The following is a 7,079-nucleotide window of genomic DNA, read 5'->3' on the forward strand; positions in this document are numbered from 1 at the left end:
CTGGATACTGTAGACATAAAGATTGTTTCCTATAAAGTTATTTTCCTATTTCCTATCACCTTGCTGAGAACAATTGGTGAGCTGGGAGCCTTAAAATGCTGTCCTCTCTTCATTTGATACTTTGGAAGATGGGGTAACTTTAAGGCCTAGCCTTACCTTTGCTGCAAAGGTTAAGTCTATTTTTGATAGATCTTAGGAAATAATTCTTCCTTCTTTCATTCCCTCTCCTTCCTCTCCGGAGGAACATTTTCTGAATACACTTGATGTTTAAAGAGCTCTTTTCTTTTATGTCACCAGGCATCTGCAGTTCAGGAAAACCGACTCCTTGTTTGTGACTTTTGGACAGCCTGGAAAAGACAAGAAGGTGACTTTTATGACTCTGAGTAGGTGGATTAAGTTGTCAATTTTTCCGGCTTTGCAAGGCTTTTTAGAATATCTTCCAGTTCAGGGATGGTCTACGAGAGGAATGGCCACCTCCTGGGTTAAATTCCAGTGAGTAACAATCTAGGAAATTCCTAGGGTGGCTACTTGGTCCTCAGATCATACATTTGTCAAGCATTAGGGCTTAATAATTTTTCTGTTTTGCATTTGAGTACCAATGTTTTGAACTCTGCATTACCCTTAGTCCATCTTGTCTTTGTCACAAACATTACATCCTGCCCACCCTCCCATCAGTCCTTTGGCAAGGGCTTGGCACCCAGGTTGGGTGCATGGGGCTAGCATTTAAGGATCCTCCTGTTCTTTCTTCCTGTTGGAAGGTGACATCACCTTACTTTGTAATGACTGTCAAAAGGACGCAATGGACTAAGGCTAATGAAGATTACCAATAAGTAACCAACGCATCACCATTCTTTCTGAATGTGAGTGGCTCATTCCGCAGGACTTGTTCTTTGTATGATTCCTGGATTTTCAGAAGCCCTTTGATGGCAGCACCCCCACACTGAAAATTGTTTCAGCACCACTGTACAAGGGTCAGTTGTCATGCTCATCTGCGGCGTAAATTTGCATTGAAGTAGTCTAACTCCCCAGGCCTTGTCTTTTGCTCAATTTGCCTTTGTGAGTTTTCTCTCAATCACTGTCGACTTCCTTTGATCTTTCTTTCTTCTTTTACTTCACCTTCGCCTTCAGTGTATCTTTCGTCCCTCTTAAGAGACACACCCCCTTGTAGCCACTTCTATACTTCTGTCACCTAATTATTTTCCTATCCTTTCCCCTGTAACGTTGCCGATCCTAGCTATAGCATCACTATCCAGAATCTGTTCACCTGAGTTATGTTCCTCTTATCCCCACGTATCTAATAATCAGCTCTTGGTCTCCCTCCACCTCTCACGAGACATAGTCTGAGGCAGTGTCTCCATCTTGGAGAGACAATCCCTTGCACTTGTGTTGTTCTACTGGCATTGCCGGCTTGAGCTTTGGTCAGCAGTGGCAAAAGAAGGACTAATGGAAAGTGAACGTATACTGGAGCAACAGAGTGTATGGATTTATAAGAGCTTGATTAAATGATAAAAAAAGAGTCTAGTTGAGAGAAAAAATGCAACCTGGCCCGTACGGGGATCAAACCCGCGACCTGGGCGTTATTAGCAGCACACTCTAACCAACTGAGCTAACCGGCCATGAGTACTACAGATATCCTTTTTCCATGAAATGCAGATAGATAGAAGAGTTGGTCTTACTATCGCAATTCCTTCATACTTTTCTCCTTCCGCCCCCTGTCTGGATTACAATAACAAGAGCTGTGGAGTGCTGCACGCCAGCCTCAGTGCCTCTTCTTTCACTCAATCTCACTGTGTGCTGTGATATCTTTGTAACATCGCTTGTTGCCGGAAAAAAAGGAAAGGATGGATAGTATTTTTATTCTTTTACAACAAAACCCAAAATGCATCGGCTTGCTTGCTCATTAAGTTTACAAGGCCAGCTGCTTTTGAGATATTATAATTATAGTGGTTATTCGGCGTTGGAGGTAAGAGAGTTTTTTTTAGGTCTGGCCGTTCCTTCTGCTTCAAATTACTTGAGCTCATGTCAACAAAGTAACAACAAAACATAGCCAACGGTTCGTTGCTCAAGCCTTCCCTACTGCGCCTTCCCATGTCTCTCCTGCCAACCACAGTGCAGGAAATCTGAGTTTGCATTTGCGCGAAGAGACGTACAACACAAGAAGGCGCACTTTCGTGCGCCGGGCACCACCCGGCCTGTGCATTCCTCACTGTCGTGAGATCAGTTTACTCAGCAGAGCATGACGCTGCAATTGGTTAGTAGGGCAGGCCTGACCAGAATAGTATATTTGGGGTCATGTATTTGATTGCATTTTTAAAACAGTAACAGAACTTAACTGCAATGTTTAAATAGGTCTAGACATATTTAAACAGTGTCAATTTAATAGAAGAATTGTGGACAATTCAGAGGGGAGGCACCAATGTTTTTTTTTCCCATTGGGTGGATGCGGCATTAAAGAGTTTGAAGACCACTGGTCTAAGTGGACACTAATACACCTGGATGCTCCTGAATTCCTCGCAACAGATGCCAGCAAACCTGGCTGGAGAGCTACTGGGTTGGACTGATCCTGTCGATTCAAGTGGTCTTTCCTAGAGAGTCGGAGGTCATGGAAATAGATGGAGTTGATGGTAATCTTCAGGGCTTTGAAGTTTTCCCATCATCATCTGTCTCAAATAAATGTGCTAGTAAAGACAGAGAATAAGGTAGCTGTCTTTTACATTAACCAACAGTGAAGCATGCATTCAAAATCCCTCAATGCAATAGCAGAACAATTGGGTTATTGGGCAGAGATCAACCTGTTGCACACGTCGGCAGTACACATCAAGGGCACCGACAATGTGATGGCAGACAGCTGGAGTTTTCCAAATTTGCTGGAGTTGACGTTATCCAGGTCGTTGTTTTGAGAGATATGCCGAGAGTTTGTGAAACCCTTTCTGGATCTCTTTTCAAACAAGGACAATGCTCATCTTTGTCGATTCTGATCCAGGCTTCCGGAACAAGGAGCCTAGGTAGTGGACGAATTGGTGATAAAGTGGCTGAGAAGTCTCCTTTATACATTCCCCCACTTTTTATTGATCCAGATGGTTCTCTTCAAGTCTCAGCAGGGGGGAGGGAACTTTATTCTTGTGGGCCCTTATTGGCCAGAGATGTCATGGTTTCCTCTTCTGAACCCCTGGCTCTTCTACCTCATTGGGTACTGCTCAAGTGTGTCTCTCTCAGAACGTCGTCCCTGACCTTCTTGCTCCAACTCACTCTATCGCTTTGGAGGTTGAGAAGTCTGGACTGCTAGCAAAGGGTCTTTCCTTTTCCTTAGTGGAGTTAATTCAGCACTCCAGCAGGCCTTCTACTTCGAAGTCTTACTCAAAGAACTGGAAGTCTTTTCAGACGTGATGTTCTGCTCATGATCTTTTGGCCCCTACCTGTAGTTTGTCTGCTATTTTGCATTTTCTTCTGAATGGGTTTCACTTGAATCTCTTTCCACTCTGAAAGCTCATTGCTTTGCGATAAAGGTTTTTAGGGACTTTTCTGTACCTTCGTCGATGTTACAGTCTTTGGTGTCTAGACTGTTCTGATCTTTTGTCAATTGTAAGACCAGTTGAAAAATCTCTTTCTCCAACTCAGAATCTTCCTACTCTTTTATAGGCTTTGCAATTTTATCTCTTTGAGGATCTGGATACTGTAGACATAAAGATTGTTTCCTATAAAGTTATTTTCCTATTTCCTATCACCTTGCTGAGAACAATTGGTGAGCTGGGAGCCTTAAAATGCTGTCCTCTCTTCATTTGATACTTTGGAAGATGGGGTAACTTTAAGGCCTAGCCTTACCTTTGCTGCAAAGGTTAAGTCTATTTTTGATAGATCTTAGGAAATAATTCTTCCTTCTTTCATTCCCTCTCCTTCCTCTCCGGAGGAAAATTTTCTGAATACACTTGATGTTTAAAGAGCTCTTTTCATTTATGTCACCAGGCCTCTGCAGTTCAGGAAAACCGACTCCTTGTTTGTGACTTTTGGACAGCCTGGAAAAGACAAGAAGGTGACTTTTATGACTCTGAGTAGGTGGATTAAGTTGTCAATTTTTCTGGCTTTGCAAGGCTTTTTAGAATATCTTCCAGTTCAGGGATGGTCTACGAGAGGAATGGCCACCTCCTGGGTTGAATTCCAGTGAGTAACAATCTAGGAAATTCCTAGGGTGGCTACTTGGTCCTCAGATCATACATTTGTCAAGCATTAGGGCTTAATAATTTTTCTGTTTTGCATTTGAGTACCAATGTTTTGAACTCTGCATTACCCTTAGTCCATCTTGTCTTTGTCACAAACATTACATCCTGCCCACCCTCCCATCAGTCCTTTGGCAAGGGCTTGGCACCCAGGTTGGGTGCATGGGGCTAGCATTTAAGGATCCTCCTGTTCTTTCTTCCTGTTGGAAGGTGACATCACCTTACTTTGTAATGACTGTCACAAGGACGCCATGGACTAAGGCTAATGAAGATTACCAATAAGTAACCAACGCATAACCATTCTTTCTGAATGTGCGTGGCTCATTCCGCAGGACTTGTTCATTGTATGATTCCTGGATTTTCAGAAGCCCTTTGATGGCAGCACCCCCACACTGAAAATTGTTTCAGCACCACTGTACAAGGGTCAGTTGTCATGCTCATCTGCGGCGTAAATTTGCATTGAAGTAGTCTAACTCCCCAGGCCTTGTCTTTTGCTCAATTTGCCTTTGTGAGTGTTCTCTCAATCACTGTCGACTTCCTTTGATCTTTCTTTCTTCTTTTACTTCACCTTCGCCTTCAGTGTATCTTTCGGCCCTCTTAAGAGACACACCCCCTTGTAGCCACTTCTATACTTCTGTCACCTAATTATTTTCCTATCCTTTCCCCTGTAACGTTGCCGATCCTAGCGATAGCATCACTATCCAGAATCTGTTCACCTGAGTTATGTTCCTCTTATCCCCACGCATCTAATAATCAGCTCTTGGTCTCCCTCCACCTCTCACGAGACATAGTCTGAGGCAGTGTCTCCATCTTGGAGAGACAATCCCTTGCACTTGTGTTGTTCTACTGGCGCTGCCGGCTTGAGCTTTGGTCAGCAGTGGCAAAAGAAGGACTAATGGAAAGTGAACGTATCCTGGAGCAACAGAGTGTATGGATTTATAAGAGCTTGATTAAATGAGAAAAAAAGAGTTTAGTTGAGAGAAAAAATGCAACCTGGCCCGTACGGGGATCGAACCCGCGACCTTGGCGTTATTAGCACTACGCTCTAACCAACTGAGCTAACCAGCCAGGAGTACTGAATTTATCCTTTTTCCATGTAATGCAGATAGATAGAAGAGTTGGTCTCACTATCGCAATTCCTTCATACTTTTCTCCTTCTGCCCCCTGTCTGGATTACAATAACAAGAGCTGTGGAGTGCTGCACGCCAGCCTCAGTGCCTCTTCTTTTACTCAATCTCACTGTGTGCTGTGATATCTTTGTAACATCGCTTGTTGCCGGAAAAAAAGGAAAGGATGGATAGTATTTTTATTCTTTTACAACAAAAACCAAAATGCATCGGCTTGCTTGCTCATTAAGTTTACAAGGCCAGCTGCTTTTGAGATATTATAATTATAGTGGTTATTCGGCGTTGGAGGTAAGAGAGTTTTTTTTAGGTCTGGCCATTCCTTCTGCTTCAAATTACTTGAGCTCATGTCAACAAAGTAACAACAAAACATAGCCAACAGTTCATTGCTCAAGCCTTCCCTACTGCGCCTTCCCATGTCTCTCCTGCCGACCACAGTGCAGGAAATCTGAGTTTGCATTTGCGCGAAGAGACGTACAACACAAGAAGGCGCGCTTTCGTGCGCCGGGCACCACCCGGCCTGTGCATTCCTCACTGTCGTGAGATCAGTTTACTCAGCAGAGCATGACGCTGCAATTGGTTAGTAGGGCAGGCCTGACCAGAATAGTATATTTGGGGTCATGTATTTGATTGCATTTTTAAAACAGTAACAGAACTTAACTGCAATGTTTAAATAGGTCTAGACATATTTAAACAGTGTCAATTTAATAGAAGAATTGTGGACAATTCAGAGGGGAGGCGCCAATTTTTTTTTTCCCATTGGGTGGATGCGGCATTAAAGAGTTTGAAGACCACTGGTCTAAGTGGACACTAATACACCTGGATGCTCCTGAATTCCTCGCAACAGATGCCAGCAAACCTGTCTGGAGAGCTACTGTGTTGGACTGATCCTGTCGATTCAAGTGGTCTTTCCTAGAGAGTCGGAGGTCATGGAAATAGATGGAGTTGATGGTAATCTTCAAGGCTTTGAAGTTTTCCCATCATCATCTGTCTCAAAACAATGTGCTAGTAAAGACAGAGAATAAGGTAGCTGTCTTTTACATTAACCAACAGTGAAGCATGCATTCAAAATCCCTCAATGCAATAGCAGAACAATTGGGTTATTGGGCAGAGATCAACCTGTTGCACACGTCGGCAGTACACATCAAGGGCACTGACAATGTGATGGCAGACAGCTGGAGGTTTCCAAATTTGCTGGAGTTGACGTTATCCAGGTCGTTGTTTTGAGAGATATGCCGACAGTTTGTGAAACCCTTTCTGGATCTCTTTTCAAACAAGGACAATGCTCATCTTTGTCGATTCTGATCCAGGCTTCCGGAACAAGGAGCCTAGGTAGTGGACGTATTGGTGATAAAGTGGCTGAGAAGTCTCCTTTATACATCCCCCCACTTTTTATTGATCCAGATGGTTCTCTTCAAGTCTCAGCAGGGGCGAGGGAACTTTATTCTTGTGGGCCCTTATTGGCCAGAGATGTCATGGTTTCCTCTTCTGAACCCTGGCTCTTCTACCTCATTGGGTACTGCTCAAGTGTGTCTCTCTCAGAACGTCGTCCCTGACCTTCTTGCTCCAACTCACTCTATCGCTTTGGAGGTTGAGAAGTCTGGACTGCTAGCAAAGGGTCTTTCCTCTTCCTTAGTGGAGTTAATTCAGCACTCCAGCAGGCCTTCTACTTCGAAGTCTTACTCAAAGAACTGGAAGTCTTTTGAGACGTGATGTTCTGCTCATGATCTTTTGGCACCTA

The 7,079-nt window shown here is 43.7% G+C and overlaps 1 non-coding gene across 1 annotated transcript; it reads right to left on the reverse strand.

Moving 5' to 3' along the window:
• Nucleotides 1-5,208: 5,208 nt before the first annotated feature.
• On the reverse strand, nt 5,209-5,282 carry TRNAI-AAU (transfer RNA isoleucine (anticodon AAU)). Its single transcript has one exon. It is a non-coding gene; the product is annotated as a tRNA-Ile (tRNA).
• Nucleotides 5,283-7,079: the final 1,797 nt, after the last annotated feature.

The sequence above is a fragment of the Pleurodeles waltl genome, chromosome 12, assembly GCF_031143425.1.
Source record: "Pleurodeles waltl isolate 20211129_DDA chromosome 12, aPleWal1.hap1.20221129, whole genome shotgun sequence".
NCBI lineage: Eukaryota > Metazoa > Chordata > Amphibia > Caudata > Salamandridae > Pleurodeles > Pleurodeles waltl.